The sequence below is a fragment of the Acomys minous genome (genome assembly GCF_964271855.1).
Source record: "Acomys minous genome assembly, chromosome: 19".
Classification (NCBI taxonomy): Eukaryota; Metazoa; Chordata; class Mammalia; order Rodentia; family Muridae; genus Acomys; species Acomys minous.
Window position 1 is genome coordinate 6733263 of NC_140499.1, and position 20320 is coordinate 6753582.

At 40.6% G+C, this 20320-nt stretch overlaps 1 protein-coding gene across 3 annotated transcripts in view; it reads left to right on the plus strand.

Moving 5' to 3' along the window:
- Positions 1–3394: 3394 nt before the first annotated feature.
- SPATA16 (spermatogenesis associated 16) overlaps positions 3395–20320 on the plus strand; it is a 324224-nt gene continuing 307298 nt past the window's right edge. For 2 of the 3 annotated variants that reach the window (XM_084769323.1, XM_084769325.1), the window contains exon 1: positions 3395–3507. The gene's annotated coding sequence lies outside the window, so the exon portion shown is untranslated. Of the gene's footprint in view, positions 3508–16076; positions 16154–20320 lie in introns of all 3 variants that reach the window. The other variant, XM_084769324.1, reaches the window with a different exon arrangement.

Below are 20320 nucleotides of genomic sequence, written 5' to 3' on the forward strand. Positions count from 1 at the left end.
GACAAAATTTAAAATTTAGTCAGTGTGTGCCACAATAATAAGTTAAAGAAGATAAATTATCTGATTATTTAAGTTGATCCAAACAAATATGAGACAATGTCTTACACTTAATTATTGTATGAAATATCTGTCAGAAAAAAATAGAAAGGAATAGAGAAACTCCCTCAGTGTAATTAAGAAAAGTTACAACATCACATTCAGTAGTGAAAGCTTGGCATTTAACTCTTCTCATGGTTTGAATGAGAACTGTCCCTCACAAGCCAGGGTGTTTAATACTTGGTCTCTGGGTGGTCACACTGTTTGGGGAAGACTCGAAGGTGTAGCCTTGCTGGGGGAAGTACACTAGTGGTAGTGAGCTTTGGAATTATATAGTTTAAGCAGGCCCACAGACCTTAGCTCAACTGACTCCATGATGGAAGTACCATTCAGGCTGGAAAATTCAACACGTTTGCCGCAGAACCTGCCGAAACTAAAGCAAAGGCCTAATGCATCAAGGTCCACCATTCTGGGGAAGTCTCTAAATGTAACCTTGCACGTTGGCTTCTGTGGCTCCACTTCCGACTAGCTGTCCTTATTGACTGAAGTATGTCAACACAGAATGTGGTTTTTGTGCTTAAAAGCTCTCTGTGAGAAAGGTTGGATGCCCCCTGGGAACCCAAACACCTGGTGTAATGACCAGTGGGCTAATAAATACATCTTGTTAGCTGAAATCTGTGTCTGAGCACTCGTCTCTGGTGGCTACCCTACAGCTAGAGCATGCCTTACTTCCAGGGCTCTGTCTCTGCTGCATCCTTGTATCTGAAGACACGAGCTCGCAGCTTCCTGCTTCTGTAATTATGATACATGCTATGTGCTGCCTTCGCCTTCCCATCAGAGTGTACACTTACTCCTCAGGAATTCTTTTCAAGTAAAAACCAAAATAAACTTTTTCTTTCAGAAACTGCTCTTGTACATGGTGTTTTATTACAACAACCGAAAAGTCACTAACATGACCCTCAAATGCAGACTATAGCAAAAATATCTGGGCCCCTATATTTTCTATTTGACACCATGTACAATTAGGTTTTGCCATATGTAATAAAGCAATAAGAGCTAAATTTTAAAAACACACACAGATCAGAAATGAAGAATAAAATGATCTCTATTCACAGAAAACATGGTTATCTAGAAAGTCACAAGAATCTTAAAAACAACCAAAAACTATTCTGGTGCTGAGTTTGGGGAAATACCAGACTATGCCACCAATATAAAGACCTCATATGTTTCTACAGATTAATAATGAGCCACAGGAAAATGAAATATTTCAAAAAAATATAATTTTTAAAAGCACCAAAAAATGAACTGCTTAGGCACAGGATTTTACAAAATATATGTGAAAACTGCATACAAAAATAGCAATAAGAGAAATAAAAGGTCCAATTAAATATGGATGTATAGGTGATGGTACATTGAAAGATAATTGGTTAGGATGTCAGTTTCAGCAAACTGATTTATAAATTCTAACAAATTACTACAAAAATTGTAGCAAGGTCTCTATCATGGAAACAAGTGAGCTGAGTCTAGAATTTAAGTAGAAAGTTTTAAAAATATAGAATATATAATGTTGAAAAAGAAAAAGAAAGTTGAAACACAAATAGCACATGAAATTAAGGCTTGTTTTAATGCTATAGTAACCAGGACAATGTGATAACTGAAGAAAAACTAAACATATAAGTGGCTGAAAACCTTCGTCTCTCTGGGCCACAGTGGATGCTTTCAGAATTCTTTACTATGTCAGAAACATTTAGTGGAGTTTAGAGTCTTGAAGGCATTGTGGATATCTGTACATCAAAATAGTACTAGAGGCGAGCCTGTAGGGAGAATGTAGCAAGAGGAACAGGCAGGCTTATTAACCATGAGAGGCTCTGCACAGCTCATCTCAATCGACCCTTTCAACTTGCCTTTACATGTACCTTAGGATGCATGAGTAACACAGAGTCAAGGGGAAACTGTTTGGATGGATTGTGGGCCCTTTTACCCTAAGAAGTGAAGTTTACTAACCATTTTGAGTAGGATTTGTAAATGATGACCATGATCAGTGGCAGTTTGGAGCAGTGAAACCATGACCAAATATTCATAAAGTTTAAATGTTAAACTAAATTACACTGTGACTACCTTTAAAATACGGACAATGGGTGCTAGTGAAAGGGACTTCTTGTGCTAGGGACGCCATCTGAAATCTATTAGAGTCATGGTTGCTCCGCAGGTTGCACTTTGCGATGCATCATTAAACATGACTGCAGTTTATTGGCTTTGTTGTACATATGCCATGTCTCAATGGAGGTGAAACACACATTATTTTTTTTTCTCTTTTCTTTTTTGGTTTTGTTTTTAATGTATTGTAGCTTATTTATATTACATCCCAATTGTTACCCCTAGCTTGTGTCTTTCTGTTCCCACCCTCCCTTTCTTTTCCACCTTATCCCCCTCCCGTGGACCTCTGACAGAAGGGACCCTTCCCCCAAACCATATGATCACAGACTATCAAGTCTCATCTAGATAGCCTGCTTTCACTTCTGTGTACTGCCGGGCCTCCAGACCAAGGGGAAGTGATCAAATTGGGGGCACCAGAGGCAGACTCATTCCCCCCACAACCTTGAAGAATGAGCTGTCCTTACAGCTAGAACTAAACAGGGGGTCTAGGTTCACTGGATGCCTTGTCCTTAGTTGGTGAAACAGTTTGTGCAGGCTTCCCTTGTCCAGATCCACAGATGTGTATATACATAAAATAAAAGTAATAAATAAATAAATAAATAAATAACATGCAAAATGTTGTGAGGTATTTATGTGTATTATATCTTTGTAAGTGAATGTTGCTATGTGTGGCAGTAAGAGCAGAGAAGGGGCACTATTTTTATGTAGCCAAAGATGTATAGCAAAATGTTCTTAATGTTTCTGAGTTAATTCTGATTTTCTATGTGTATTTCTCTCTTCCAAATTATGTTTTCTCTCTTTGTATTGTTTGAGAATTTCATACATGTATATAATGTGTTTTGATCTAATCAACCTCCATTCCCTCCTTTGAATCCACCACCATTTTTCCCTCCAAAGTTTATATGCTCTTGTTACTGTCTGAGGATTTCCTATGGGAACATGGGTCCCTGAAAAAAGAAACTGATTCCTTCTCCCCTACAGTGAATCAAGTGCCAATAGCTTCTCATCTGGGGGTGGGCAAATTATTCTAAATTCTTTTTCTGTCTCCATTAATTTTAAACTATGAAAGGAAACCCACACACATCAGGCACATTGCCGAGAGAAGGCTGAGGAGAGAACCTTGGTTGCGGAGAGGTAGGCAGGGCCTGGAATCACGTGGTCTGGTAAGTGGGCGGGGCCACGTGGCAGGTCGTTTTATTTTGAAGAGCCCTCTGATGCTCTCTAGCAGGCTGGCCTGGGATTGGGACCCGACTGACCGTTGGCCCAACAGATGCTGTAGCTGGTAGTCACTCGGCCCCTAGCTGAACCACACAGGTAGGGAGAGACTGCTATACTCAAAGAACAAAGCAGTTGGCAGGCTTGGTGGAGAAAAGGGTGGCCTTACTAGAAGCTTGAATGGCTACAAGTTAGATCTGTGCTCTAACGTGTCTTGCAGAAGGGGACTCCTGGTGGATAGACCTTCCCTCTATAGGCACTTTAGAAGAGGTTCAAAACCGATGCGTTGTTCAGGAAACCCCTTAGCCTTTCTCCCTGAAGGGATAGGCACTCTATTTTCATCCCACTGAGATGAGAAAAGCTGAGGTCCTACTCAGTTTCATGAATAATGGGCGTTTCCTATTTTCGTTTTCCTTTATCTTAACTGGTATTCCTTAGTGAGTAGTATAGATTGAAAACATCTGGTCTGGTAGGCGATGGTGTCTGCGACACTCTGGGTTTTATCATTTGTGATACGGGCTTTGTTACTCTGTGCGGATTACGATATTGGCTATAAGCCTGACACGATGGCTCCTGCATATAATCTCAATACTTGGGAGGCCTAATCAAGTGAATGGTTGGAGTTCGAGGCCAGTCTGATACCAGGTAGTTACATAAATACATGCGTGGATACACACACACACAGAGAAAGAGAGAGAGAGAGAGAGAGAGAGAGAGAGAGAGAGAGAGAGAGAGAGAGAGAGAGAGAGAAAGGCAGGCGAAGGCAGTGGTTCTCAACCTTCCTAATTCTGTGACCCTTTAAATACAGTTCCTCAGGCCAGGCGTGATGGTGCACGCCTTTAATCCCAGCACTCGGGAGGCAGAGGCAGGTGGATCGCTGTGAGTTCGAGGCCATCGTGGTCTACAAAGTGAGTCCAGGACAGCCAAGGCTACACAGAGAAATCCTGTCTCGAAAAACCAAAAAAAAAAAAAAAAAAAAAAAAAGAAATACAGTTCCTCCTATAGTGATGACCCCCCTCCCCAACCACAAAATTATTATCACTGCTACTCCATAACTGTCATTTTTCTACTATTATGAATTGTAATGTAAATATCTGATATGCAGGAGACCTGATATGCCACCCAAGTAAAAGGTTTGGTTGGCTCCAAAAGGATTCAAGACCTACATAGCTGGGAACTGCTAGTTTAAGAGCTTTTCTATAACACAGAAACCATGCCCTCTTTTTATCCTGCTCTCCCCAGTACAAAACGTTACTGATTAGATGGAGTGAATAAATGCCTATCACATTCAAAGGTGGTTCAGCATAAGCAGTGAAAAACAGCCTTAAATCTTTATTTAATACAATTTACATTTCATATTCTTTACCTATAAAATATTTATAGCCATCAGTAAAGGTCTCTTTTTTGAAACACTAGGGGAGTGCTTGTCATTTTGGTAAAGCCACTAATTTGAAGTGCTTCAAAACTTCACACTAGCTGATAAATAATTTCGTATGGCCCTTTTGATTTAATGTTATACACACCGAAGAGCTAAAGTGAGCTTTAATGTTGTACATTCCAGCAAGAGCTGTAATGCAGGAGGGACTCTCTTTTTGGTGGACTGGGGTGGCAATACTGCTGCCACTGCAAGGGTTTTCTTTTTTCCTTCACATGCGTCAAAGGCTCGTGAGTTGTAAAGAAGAATTAAAGATAGAAGAATGCATTAGAAGCAAGAGAGATTAGAGTACTTCAGGCTGCCTGGCTGCAGTTCATCATTGCAAGAGACCATGTCGTTCTCCTGACATGCCTGGCACACAGTGTGCACTCTGAACGGCTGGAGCTGATGTGGGAGAGAGGGATACAGCTGAAGGCAAGGCTGCTGCCTAGTCTCACTTACACAAAGGAAGTTTCAAAAGCTCTTCTGTAAGTGTGCAGGTCTGCCTACCTCCACCAGTTGCCATGGTGAGCAACACAAACGTAATCAAGATTGAACAGAGATGCTGTTTCGTTCCACAAGTGAACTTTCTACTGGAGTATGTATCCAGTATTGCTCAGTCTGTTACGCATCTGTGCTATTATAACCAAATGGCAAAAATCTTCCCATCTGGTCATTTTCAAAGACGTTTTAAAAGCCATTCAAAAGAAAAGTCATTTTTTTTTCTTACCCACAGCTAATGAGAGTCACATTTGAGATGGTGACTTCAAAATAGTAGATTTCCCAAGCGCTAGCGAAAGGCCTCCTCCCGTGAGCACATGGGCAGCATTAAGAAGACTCAGTGTATTGCAACAACCACCAAAAAATGACACAAAGTTGGGAAGGAGATATGTTGGGGGGCAACATAGGGAGAGGCACAGAGATGTAATTGGCGATGGATATGATCAGATGTGTTAAATGCATGTATTTCATTTTCAAAGTGTAAATTTGCTAAAAAAAAAAAAAATGGAAGTTGTATGTGGATTGTTCGTCTAGACAGGGAAAGCAAGACCTTGGAAGCTGGTTAAAACCTAGAAGAGAGCACCATGCAAGCCAAAAGCATCAGGCAGGTGACCTTGAAATGACCTCCAGGTCTCAACCCTAGTTTATTGCTCTCTGCAAGAAAATGTTTTTCTAATTAAGATGCAGTGTGTAATGCCATCTCCTTTTTATATCGAACTCAACTATGAGCTTTTTTTTTCTTCTTATCCTTCTTTTATGTGACACGTCAGTCCAAAACATATGATGAGGTACCCCAACAGTGAAATGCCAGGGTAAGGGGAGTCATCAAACACCATACGCTCAAGGGTTTTAAAGCCCTTTACGCCAGGGAGCCCAGAATCTTGTCTCTCAACTAGTCTAGAATATATTGAGTCATCTCCTTGGAAAGTAGCATTGAAGTTGTAACATTTTGCACCCATAAACAGCCCTGCTGAATTTTTTCAAGGATGTTATAAAATAAAATATTATAGCAGTCTGGCTTAAAGATCGCCAGAATAGAGACAATAACTTATCATTGCTCTGGCTAAATTTCAAACTACACATGATAAATGAGCCTGAGCCATCTGTCCAATGTGAGGAGCATTTCCTAATTGTCTAATTCCTATGGAATTGCTGAGCAATAGTAACCGAAATAATGAAATAACAATCATGATGAAATAATAGTTAACATTTATTAGATTCTCGGTGCTATCAGACAACCCTCCTCTGTTCTCACACATGAGGTTGCAACCGTCTTGAACCCCTTTTGTAAGTGAGGATGCTGAGGAGCCCACAGCATGACCCTTCACAACACTGATCCAAATTCTCTGCATGATGGGACTGTAATAAAATAGCCTGGGCAGGGACAGGGCACCACGGTTCTGTTTGCCCACCTTTGGAACCTTCCAGGGCTTTGACTGGCTGATGTATTATTTACTCTGTGAGCAGCTGTGTACATCTGTCCTGAAATGTGCAGGACTGGCAGATTTTGGAACCCCTAATATTTCTCATAAGATAACTGAGCTGATTGGACACAGGAGAAGTGTTAGCATGTGTATCTTTCACCTTAATTGGGAGAAGCTGAAGTCACACTGCAATCTAGAATTGCATGACAAGTGGGAAATTGATACAGTTTTAAGTGGGCCATTTAAAAGCAAATGCTTCAGGGAGGTAGTGCTGTAGTCATTGAATAGAAATCAGAGTTCCTGTTTTCTGTTCCTTCCCAAGTATCCATGAGGTGTTTCATCGTGTTTGTTTTGGATTAACTTAAGTTGTACATATATGGCTTTCAAGAGTAAGCACTGATATATAGAATCTAAATTTAAGAAATTTAATTTCTTTCTATAAGAAGAGATGCGCTCTCTCTCTCTCTCTCTCTCTCTCTCTCTCTCTCTCTCTCTCTCTCTCTCGTGTGTGTGTGTGTGTGTGTGTGTGTGTGTGTGTGTGTGTGTGTGTGCATTTGAATATACAGCATTAAAAATATTGGTCTGGGTTTTCCTCAGACACCTTTAGCTTATGTCTCATGAGGACAAAAGCTGTACAGGGCAGTTTCAATGTTTCTGGCACTCAACACGGGCCGGAGTCTCTCTCTGCTAGAATAGCTTACCGTAGGAAATTCTGCATTGTGAGTGTTCATCCGATTTCCCATGCATGAATGCTCCAGTGCTCACCCACCACTTCTCACTTAAACTCCTATTAGCCAGCACTCAGGCGGAAGACTCCAACACTGTCTTCAAAGACCACTCAAGTTACAGCCAGAGAAGGCATTGTGTTGCCATCCCCTCACAAAAAAGAAAAAAAAGAGCTTTTAACTTGTTAGAAATCCACATGATTTTGTTAATATGGAGTTGTCGGTAAAACTACTATACAATGATTGCATCACACGCCTGTTTTACCGACATTTGGAAACTTGAACACAAAGTGTACAAAATAAGGACTGGAGTATTTTGGTGAGCTCCATGTTGGCTCACAGGGAGAAACACACAGAGATCATCTGTGTCTCTTAGCTAGGCCAAGCCTTGCTCATAGGCTCTTCAAAGGTTCAGGTCTCTCAGTCATCCCTCATCGCTTATATTCCCGAGTGTCATCAGTCACACTGGACGGGAGGCAGCTACTGGATTGAGTGGAGGTTGACACCATTTCAATTCCACGGACCTGTTCAAAAGTACATGGTGCAGACAGGTTTGGTTTGGTTTGGTTTTTACCAGTCCTGTGACTATAAAATCAGCAGGTTAGCCTCCCATAGGAGCATTATCTTTGGCAGTTAGCACTTCCTCTCTTGTCCTGTGTGGCTTTTCATGCTATGCCATCTGTCTGTTGCCACAGAATTTACTTGCCCAGAACCAGTAGGTACATTCCTGGTCACTGAGCTTTGTTCTGATCTTTCATTGGCAAGTTCCACTTTTCTCCAACCTCACTACTTCTCGGCCTCCTTTCCTTCCTCCAGATCCTTCAGCACCATGCTGGGCTATCAAGGAGAAAGGGATGGAGTTTGGGGAATAAGTGACATGGGAAAAGTCACCCTAGACTCTGTTTCATCTCTACTTCAAGACTTGATTTCCCTGCTTCTGTCTGGGGCAGGCATGCCTGGAGACTTACTCCGCAGGTCTGGGTTGTTTTTTCATTCAAAAGGACAACAGAGGCAGACCATTGATTTTATATTAGAATACGCTGAGTAGATTCAGGAAGCCCCATTTATGCTATGTTGGAATTAGAAAGAGGTACTGTTAAAATTTTACAGTTAGGGGGAACTTGGTAAATACTTCATCACCACACTGATGGGGATGGGGAGATGACTCAACAGTTAAGACCACTGGCTGCCCTTGCAGTAGACTCAAGTTCAAATCCCAGCACCATATGACAGCTCAAAATTGTAACTCTAGTTGCTTATAGCCTCTGTGAACACCAGGTACACAGGCACAGACATACATGCAGGCAACACACACACAAGCACACACACACACACACACACACACACACACACACACACATTGATAATATTTAATAGGACTAAAATGCAGGTAACCTGCAGTTCTGTTTTCCTTCTCAAGTGGTCATTATTTTCTTCCCTCTCAATACACTGGGGAGGAGAAACCCCATCACAGCCACATGGTGAGGAGGCTTGTGCCACTGTCCTCTCTGTTCCTTACTGGCTTCATTGTAACACCTTCCTTCCTACCTTTCCACAAAGACTGGCACTGACGGAGAAAAGGTTGCTCCCTTATCATGAGGTCTTTAGTTGCCATGCTTTACCAAAATTGTAACCTATCATGACCTATCATTTGCTAATGTAAACTTTTAAAATAATACTTAATATACACTTATGATATCCATAAATTACAAATATTTTCAAATTGGTGATATCAATTTATGTTCATAGCAGTTGTGTCAGAGTTCACAGTTGTAAACCTGCTGATATTTACTATTGCCTATCGTTTTACCTATAGCCATGGAGATGATCTTGTAGGGCTATAGATCTCAAATTTCAATATGTATTTCCTGTTGTTGATTAATGAAATTGATCACCTTTTTATTCATTTATTGGCCAATATGGTGATTCCTTTTTTTGTCATACCTATTAATATTTGAGGATCACTCCATAACTGGGTCATCTACCCTTTTGATGTTGATTTGTAGGAGTCCTTTGTATGTGCTGGGTACCTGTCAGACACACATGTTACACATACTCTCCATGTTCTGTGAATGAGCCTTTCTTCTTTAAATAAAGAGTTTTAATGAACAAGAGTCATTACAGCTTCTGTGTCCCTTATTTAAAATACGTAGCTTTGTTTTCCAGTTTGTGACATTTACACACAAGATATCGATACACGCACAGCTAAGCATCCGCGGGGAGGGATTTCAAGCCTACACATGTACTTTGCTTGTCTCACATAGACCTTTAACTGTATACTCTTTTTAGGGACCTTGAATTTTTGACCACATTGCACTTGCCACATGAGGAATTCCTCACTTGTGACATCTTAGCAATCCTCCTTAAGTTCCACAATTTAGAGGGTTTAGACTTCAGATCTGGGAGTTTCAGATTAGAGATGCTCAATTTGTACTCATAATGTCATGGAATATTTATGTTTAGGCCCTGCCTAAGAAATCCTTTCTTACCTAGCCAGGAAAATGTTTTATTGTCTATTGTCTTCTGAAGACATGAACGGTCTTTTTACATATAGTATCCCAATACATTTACAGTTGCTCTTTTTTGAAATTTTTTATGTAAATTTGAAGTCAAAATTCACTTTTTCTCTATTTCCCTTAAGAGCAGCACCATTTATTCTAGACTTCACAATTCTGCCGGCGCATCTCATCACAAATAAAGTGACCATTTATGTGAAAATCTATTTCTGGGCTTTCTCTTCGGTTTGGATGCTGGGACTATTTATCCTTGCATCAAAGACTGCCCTAATTACCACCACAGGATTTATGCCAAATCCCAGGGTCTGGCTGTTTTAAGTTGTCCAGATTTATTTATTCTTTTTCAAGATTAATAGCACAGTTTTGGACTTCTATATATATAAAATATAAAATTTAGGTTTGCTGCTTCTTTGCTCATGAATGAGGCATAACCAGCTCTGGTAAAGATTCAGATGCACTTGAAAAACAATGCACATTGGGTTCTTCTTTGATGCAAAGTTTCAGGTGTTAAGTCAAGTTTGTGCCTTTTTTTTTTTTTTTTTTTTTTTTTTTTTTGCACAGAACTCCCACACTCTGACCTGGCCATGCCTTATCCCTTTTGCTTCTCTTTCTCCTCTAAGCAATTGAAGAACATGCACCGTACTTCCCACTATGACTGGAAGTGTGTCAATTTTTCCCTTTTTAAAACTTTTGGCTTTGTGTATTTTAAAGCCACGGTGTTAACAGCACCAATTTAAAGCAGCGGTGGATTTTTTTTTCCTTGCCTCATCCTCATCTCATAATAAAACATCCTGTGCCCATTAAGGTGGAGTCAGGAGACAGACTCCAGGCATATCTACAATAGAGTAGAGTCAATGCCTACAGCATAGCATGGCATGCTCGGGCACACTTGAACTTACAGCAGCTGTGACAGCCTGCACAAGACCTGCACAGCGTTAGGCTCATTCGCTTCCTGTCATGAATGGTACAGGTGTTCACAGGGCTCAGTCCCTGCCTAGGGAGTTATACACAGTTAAAGGCTGAGGAGGAGAGACAGACATTTTTTTTTCATAGTCGGATAGCCATTGGTAACCTGCGTACACTCCTGTAGAGAAACCTCCCTCACACATCCTTCTGGAAGCATCCTAATAAAGCTCACTTGGTTGCCAATAAATAAATCAACAAACAAATAATTGACATAAAAAGCAGAATGGGGGACTAGTTGGGAACAGCAGGTAAATAAAAAGGTAGAGATGGGAGGAGGCAGTGAGATAATCCAGATGGGAAAAGCACTTGCCACCAACACTGACAATTGAGCTCAGTCCCTGAGACCCACGTGGTGGAAGAAGAGAACTGACCCCCGTAAGTTGTCCTCTGACCTCTACAAGCACTGTGTGGCACATGTGTGCATTCTCAAAGAGATGCTAATGTGGTGCATATGATCAAAATACATTATATATGTATATGAAAACAGCATAATGGAATCTGTCATGTATATGCTAATACTTTTCTTAGATAGATAGATAGATAGACAGATATGAAAGAGAGAGAGAGAGAGAGAGAGAGAGAGAGAGAGAGAGAGAGAGAGAGAAGAAATATCTTAGTTACTAAACAGGTAGAGAAATCACTGGGTGGGCTGCAGCATTTTTAGAAGCATGAACCTTGAATGCTAGAAGATTTTGTTCAAGACCAAGATTTGTGCTTCCTACAAAAAGGTGAAGTTGTCATGGGAACTCCCCGTAATGGAGTTTGCTTGCCCTGAAGTCAGAAGAGTGCCATGGCTATGGTGATGTTTTCAAAAAGGACATGAATGAACCATGAGAGTCATCACTACAGAGGATGCTGCGGCCTGGACCCCTTCATGCAGAGGCACTGGCTGTTAGTGGGAACAGAGCAGAAGGAAAAAGCCCATCGTTTTCTTCCAGCCTTGCAGGGTTTCTCCCACTCTGTGTGAGCAGAGCTAATTTTCAGCCAGCTGGAAGTGTTGAAATGGAGCCTGCAGAGTTCAGTTCCAATATCAGAATCCAGGGGGAGTGTGGGTTTGGAGCTGGCAGACAATAAGTTAGTAACTGGCACACCTTCTCGGCTTCCAGTTAAGCTGCTTGGCTCACGGCCGCCCCTCGTCCTGGTTGACGGCTGTGTGCTATGCCCTTCTGCGTGGCTTTGTTTTCAACTTCTCTCTCCTTCTACTTAAGGCATATGTCTCCTAGACAGAAAATAGTTAGGCACTGCAGTTCTCTTCCAAATTAACAGGCTTAGGCTTAATTAGGATATTTGGTACTTTTAAATCTAGAAGTTATCACTGTTATACTTTGGCTCATATCTACCATATCTAGTTTCTATTCAATCCCTTTGTTTATCTTTTGACCCTAGTAGATATTTATATGATCTCTTTTTTATTATTATTTTGATACATGATATATGTTTATTTTCAGTTTAGGTGTTTGAGGCAGGATCTTGTCACGGCTCAGACTCACCTCCACTCTGTGACCTTGAGCTGCGGGTCCCCTTCCCTGCACAGCACGACATTACTGGCATGTGCCACCATTCCGGATGTGCCTGGTGGCTGCTGGGGATGGAACCAATGGCTTTGTGTATGATGCACAAGTGCTCTAGTGATTTATCCCTATACCTAGCTCAAATGTTACACACTTTGATCATTCCCTAATGTTTACTGTATAAATTATAATATGAATCATTTCTTTATTACATTTTAAATCAAATAATTTTAGGAAATCCTTACAAATTTCCAAGCCCTGGGATACATTAACTCCACTGCCTGTTCCCATAGTTTGCATCACGTTAGTTAATATTTTATCCTGCATACATTTTAGACCTCATACACTATTTCTTGTCTTCTTATTATGAATAGTTTCTAGCAATTTTATACTTCCATACAATCCGTCTTGATCATATCCACTTCAGCTTTCTCCTCCCATCCCACAGGCTCTAAATACATCGCTCTGTCACCTTCATTTCCTTTATATCCTCTTGTTTTTAATGGCCCACTAAATCCAGTTAGTGCTGCTCACAAACATATGGATGTAGGCCCGTCTAATTGAGATGGGGAAACTTACCAGTTGCCACGTTCCTAAAGAAAAGTGACTCCATCTTCCCAGAAGCCGCCCACAGCCAATAGCGTGGCCTCTGGAGTCCCGCCCTCGCCGATATTAGAATGCGGACTGAGTGGGTCTTATACCATTTAGGCAAATAATCACGGCTGCTGAGAGTTCATGAGTACAGCAGTCGCATAATGTCCAGAAGACAGACTGCCTCAGGAGCGCTACCCATCCTCTGGCTCTTAAATTATTTCTGCCCTCCCTTCCATGATGTTCCCTGAGGTACATCAGCCTCGGGGTAGGGATGGGGGTTGTTATAGATGTCACATTTAGGGCCAAGCACTCAAACATCACTTATTCTAAGCACCAGGACCAATTATAAGTCTGTATTAATCCACTACCCACTGCAAAAGAAGCTTCTCTGAGTGAGGTTGAGAGCAGCGATAATCAGTACACATAAATATTTAAGGGCACTTTGATAGCCTGTCCACTTAGCAAAACAACAATAGTGGATTCCTCCTAAGGTCCATGTCCTCCCCAGCCATGGGCTTTCACTGGGTTTACAATATCAGACATGGGGCTGGAGAGATGGCTCAGTGGTTAAGAGCACCCCCTGCTCCTCCAAAGGTCCAGAGTTAAATCCCAGCAACCACATGGTGGTTCACAACCATCTATAATGCAAACTGATGCCCTCTTCTGGCTGGCAGGTGTACAAGCAGCAACACTGTATACATAATAATAAATAAATCTTTAAAAAAAAAAACAATATCAGACATGAATTATCTCCTATGGAGTAGGCCTCAAATCCAAACTATATGTTGCCTGTTTCCTCCGTTTAACAGTCATGCCACTATTGTCCCTGTAGGCTAGCTAGCCTTATCTGACATGCTGTATTGTAGCACGTAGGGCAAACACTGCGTAAAAACACTGATGGTTTTCTACGCCACCCACAAGTCCATATAACACCTTAAAATAGAACCTGCATGGCATTCTGAGAGCTAGCTAGCAGGGAAGAAGTTTCTGGGTCAATTCCAATACAATTTCTTTCTTTTTCTTTTTTCCAGTACAGTTGTTTTTTGAAGCAACACTTTTGCCGTTACCTTATAAACTTATTGTGTTTCTTCTCTCTCTCTCTCTCTCTCTCTCTCTCTCTCTCTCTCTCTCTCTCTCTCTCTCTCCCTCTCTCTTTCCCTCTCTTTTCCTTTTCCTTGGGGTTGGGGGAGCTCTGAAAGCACTGTCTAAAATTCTTTCCTATATTTTCCATTATTTAATTTTTATTTAAAGTTACATATTTCTTGTTGATTACTTCTTTGAGCTTACTAATCCTATGCTCTGATATATTTAATTTTTATTGTAATTTATTTAATGAGTTAATTACAGATAACACATTTCTCAGTTTCAGAATTTTCATTTAATCTTTTTTTATATAAATTCCAGTGATCTCTGCTACCAACGAATTTATAATCCCTCCCTCTCATCTTGAATATATTAGTTATTTTAAGTTCCTTTGCTAGCTTCAATATCTTATTCACCCATGAGTATGTCTGTCATATGCAAGTTCTTTTGTTTTTTATTATGTGAGCACAAATAGATGTTACATAATTAATATTTTCTATTAAGTGCTAAGATTATGTTTGGGACATTAGCAATGATGCACATAGCTAAATTAATTGCATATCTCTATATAATCTCTATAATGAATTAACTATTCACTAAGTACGTGACACAATGATCTACTAGATCAATGTAGATGACACACAAGATCTAACTGAAACTTGAACTTGCAATGCCAACCGGGCTGGCTCTGAATTCGTGCAGCTTCGCCTGCTGGGGTTAAAGGCATGCCACCATGCCTAGGTCAGTTTAAATTTTTACACAGTTGTTCTAGTTAACTTCTCTGTTGCTATGATAAAACACTGAAAGAAACTTGGGGAGGAAAGTGTTTCAGTCCGTCACAAAGGGGAGATGAGGCAGGGATGCTAGGCAGGACCTGGAAGCAGTGACCATAGAGAGTGCTGCCTGCTGGCTTGCTTCCCATGGCTTGCTCAGTTCCCCTTCTTCTGAACCCCAGGACCACTGTTCAGAGGCAGCAGCACCCACAGTAGACCAGGCCCTCCCACATCGCCATTAATGAAGAAGGCCCCCCCAGATATGCCCACAAGCCAATGTGATAGAATTCATCTGTCAGCTGGGTTCCCTCTTCCTAGATGATTCTACACACACACACACACACACACACACACACACACACACACACACACACATGTTTACACATTCAGCACAACAATAATACATTCTATGTTTTTAATACTTAGACACAGATTAAATACTCAACAATGTGGGAATGGTTGAGTAAAATATAGGTAATGAAATCCCTTATACCTCTTGGATACAATTTTTTTTCAAAATATGCTTTCTCTGTATAGCCCTGACTGTCATGGACTCACTTTGTAGACCAAGCTAGCCTGGAACTCACAGCAATCTGCCTGCCTTTGTCTCCTTGAGTGCTAGGATTAAAGGCATGTGCCAATATACCCGGCTCTGTTGGACACAAATTTAACCAGGCTCTCTCCCCATGTGGAGGTGACTGGGGCGGCTTGCCTCCAGGTCATCAGGCTCTTGAGAGTTTCAGCTAAAGGTCTGGCACTTCTCCACCCAAATTCTCTGTACCTCTGTCTCACAGGACTATCAATACTCCACGGTGCTTTTTTAGACTTTTTCACTTCAGCCTACTGCTTGATGTTGCGCCCACAACTGTCAGCGCTTAAGTTGTAAAACAGAACTGTGCCCAAAGGACTTGCCCTCCTACAATCCAGTATCAACCACGCAAGCCGTGGTAACTTCGTGACTTCCACTGTTGCACCTGTCCCAGGCGCTCACCCACATCCCCCGTGCCTACTCCCATCCAACAGCCCAGGATTAAAACAGCCACAAAGATTTCTTGTAGTGATGTTTGTTTCTGTTTTATTGCTTAATATGGTCAGTTGACGTCATCATTTTTACAAGTATATCTCGTTAACTTAGCATTTATTACTTTCATCGCCTCCTAGGATTCTTGGCTGAGGGAGTTGTACACTCTTCCTCTCTCATCACATTCCTAGCTATCCAGTGCACTCCTACAGATGAGGTAGGATTTTATTCTGGTTTTCTATTGGTTCTTAGTAGAAGTTCTGGGCTGCTATCCTGCCTAACCCATAAGCAGTACATGATGTCACACAATGGTTTGAGTGGCATCATTTGTCAGGTTCAGATTGATGAATGGCATTTATCAAATCTTTGTTTTCCAATCAGCTCTTTGACTTCACAGTTTTCCTTTGCTTAGCTCAATGGAGAAATGTTAGTGGGTGATTAATATCCAGCCTGCTTTCAAACATTTCTCCTTATTAAACATAAGTAAAACAGTATTCAAAAAGTGAAAAATATTTACAAGCTCCAAAAACTGTTTGAAAATATTTTGTCATAATTTAATCTTCAGTAAACGCACCAAAGCTAAAAGTTGGTAAAACAAAAACAAAAACAAAAAAACAGGTAAGCCCTGCCCTTGGCTCTGCCTTGTGTTGGCTGACCTGCATAAATGGGAGGTGATCCTCAGGCTCCACCCCTTTCTCCCAGACCCCATCTTAAGTGCCATATCGAACTGTGTGATTCATTCTTAGGCACAGGCTTTCCTTTCTTTTTAGTTTGGTTTTGGTTTTGGTTTTGGTTTTTCAAGACAGGGGTCTTGGCTGTCCTGGGTTCACTTTGTAGATGAAGATGGCCTTAGGTCTGCTAGGCACCTCACTATGGGGAGCAGCTGCCTCTTGTCTTCCCTGCAGTGGGATTTTAGGTAGGTTGCCATGCCACCAGGCATTTACTGGGATCCTGTAGATCCAAACTCCTATTATGTTGATCCACGATTCTCTACCCAACTTCTAAAAGGAAAGACAATGTTATGGCTAAGTTTAATGTATTATAAAATACTGTAATGACAAAATGAAAACTTTATTATAGAACATGCTTATTCTATTCTTATTCTGCATATCTACCATACTCCAAAGACAGTTTGCTGAGGTTTCTAATGATTTCAGGTAAAAAATTGGCATCAATTTCAACATCAGGAGAAACCATTTAGTGGCAGCTCATCCTCATGCTCAAGTTATAACACATATGAATGTATGTAATGAACATGTGTATAACTATATACAGAGATTCACTTTAAAGATCACAGGATCTTTGATTAGAGATATGATGCCACTGGCAAGTAGGTCACTTGGCTTTGTGGCTGATGCTCTTTCATGTTACAATGCTGTATTTACCACAAGGGTTAGCTGCTCTCAGTAGAGAACGTGCAGTATTCTAAGTGATAAATTTGGTCCTTAACATGCTATTTTGTTAATCCTTTAATCATTATAAGAAGAAACTTAGCACTATTATAAGTGAGTTAGCAGTCATAGTATTTTTGACAAGGAAGCCAAGTTCTTTCAAAATTAAATCACTTGAGAAAAATTCTTCAGTAAATAAAAGACTGGGTTGAGATTGGAAGTGATTTCAAAACCCAGATTCATATTCTGTCTACATTGCTTCTGTTGTTGTGTTTTGTTTTGTTTTATCCAGACAAGTTTTCTCTGTGTAGCATTTCGTGTCCTGGACTCACTTTGTAGACCCAGCTGTCCTCGAACTCACAGAGATCCACCTGCCTCTACCTCCTGATGGCTGGTATTACAGGCATGCACCACCATGCTTGGCCCTCTATATTGCTCCTTTGATCAGTGAGCTTAGAACAGTGTTCCATTAAAGATACACAGTATCTCCATCACTTTATTCATGTTCTTCAAACCTGCAAAACCACACAAGACAAGAAAGGCTGAAGAATTGCTCTGGAGCAGTGGTTCTCAACTTGTGGGTCACAACCCCTCGGGGGGAGGGGATCACATTTCTGATATCCTGTATGTCAGATGTTTACATTACAATCCATAACCGTAGCAAAATTACAGATGTAAAGTAGCAATGAAATAATTTTATGGTTAGGGGTCACCACAACATGAGGAACTGTACTGAAGGGTCTCAGCATTAGGAAGGTTGGGAACCGCTGCTCTAGAGTGAAAGAGACAAATAGACATGACAATAGTATTCAGTATATTATTCCAGATTGGATCTTATGCTAAAATTAAAATCAAGCAATAAAGCAATTTTACTGAGACAATTGACAAAATGGGAACAAAGAGAGTAGATTCAGCATAACATTGTATTGCTGCTAATACCTCTGACTTTGCTCTCTATGTGAGTTATAAAAGAGAAATAAGGAAATGTGAAGTCAAGTATTGTGGGGTAATGGGTATGATGCAAACAACATATTGTCAAATAGATTGGAAAAATAAAGAATGAAAACATGTGAGTATGTATATGTGAGGGAGTGTAGATACATGTTTACATCATATGTAAAGTAAGAAATGTGGTGAAAATACTTAAAATTTCTTGATGCAGGTAAAAGGCAATTTTGAGTTTTTTATCTCAAAACTTTTCTGTAAATTTAGTTACTTCAAAGAAAAAATGGTATTTTATGATGGATTTCTCATCTCTGGTTGCATTAAACTTTAAGTAGCTTTAAGAACTAACTTCAATATTTGTTTTTGTAGCTCTTTAAATATTTTCCTTTTGAAATTAAAATATATTTAGAATAGTTCCCACTCTTATTTCATCACACCAAAACTTTCCATGCACTACCCCCTTTTTAAATTCATGACCTCTTTGTCTTTAATTGTTGCTCTGTGTGTGTGTGTGTGTGTGTGTGTGTGTGTGTGTGTGTTCAGCGTTGATACTTTTAAGCAACAACAATGACCAGCATTGTATAATAACCTTAAAGTTGCACTGGCAGTGTGAATATCTTGCTGCTAACCAATAGAGCTCTACTTGGACTTAAGGTCTTATTAAGAGGGAAATTATGCCTGTTTCTAGAACCCAGTCATCATCTACCAGGGGCTAGTGGGATTATGGATCTTTGATCTTTAATAAACCTCTGCTTTATCAAACAAGCAGAATTCTTAGCTGTATTATAAATATTCACCTTTACGCCCACAGATATGTATACTTCTCATCACTCATCAAAGAAACTTTTCTTTGCAATAGATAGAACACTAGCTCATAAAACCACAACTTATTAGAATGCAGAGAACAAGTGACTGTGTAGCGCCCAGCCCCAGCTGATCTATATGCAATGCAAGTCCTGCTCCTAAGGTTCAGGAAACATCTGAGAAGAGGGGACAGAGAGATGGTGTCTGGAGAAGAAGAAGTGTGCGCGGTGTCTCCTGGAAATGTTAGGGACATTATGCCCATGAAGTCTCACCAACCTGGCTGTCTCCACACGGAGTGGATCAAGGATGACACCAACAGACGTGCTAACACGGAAGGGCTGAAGGCCATGGGCCTCGACTCTAGATAAAAACTTTGTACAGTGAAGGGCTGCTGAGCAGGGGAGAAATAGTCTTCCCTGGAGAGGAGTCAAAATATTTCTTTCAGTTTCCATTTATGCTTACCGTTCGTTACCTCAGCTAGCAAGGAAAACCTTGGAAATGGCAGTCGTGACAACTGTTTCTGTATGGTGGTGGGAGGCAGTGGAGCAAAGCCGAAGAAAATGATTTACTGGCTCTAAAATGTGGTTATGGCCTGCTTCACTGTGCAGTGGTCAACAGGGCACTTCACCTGCCAGAGATTCCACTTCTAGAACAGAGAAATTGGAGTATGCCGGAAACTCTCTCCACCCAGATCTCTGCTATCTGGAAGGTTAAGAAACAAAATGTAAGTCTACGAAATAACTATACCAGGAGAATTAAACAATTGACCGAACTTAAAATTCTTTTCCTTACACAGACGCATAGTGTATCAGCCTCTCTAAACAGCGGAAACTTTGTTCACTTTTCTAGATGGGGTGAGGGGGCTGCGAACAGTGTTCTAAACAAAATTTCCAAACCAGAGTCAAACTTTGCTTCAGCATATTCATGACCTTGGCAGGCTAACTGTGTTTGTTCCAGGAAAAATTGTAGGCAAAGGGCTCTGAATTACAGAAATGTGACTTTTTCCAAGTCTCTCATTCCTGCCACACAAAAAACTTGCTGGGCTTATAATCAAATTACAGTAAGAACCTTCCAGAAGAACCACTGTATTCTTACGGCCACACTCTTAGTAATGGCAGCAAGTTGTAATATTAATTCTTTTCCAAACAGAACTGACTTTGCTTCAGGTTTCAGCTGGGAATGAACTATACTTTATGTGACCCAGGAATGAACAAAACTATTTACTTCCCAGCAAAGACTAAAAT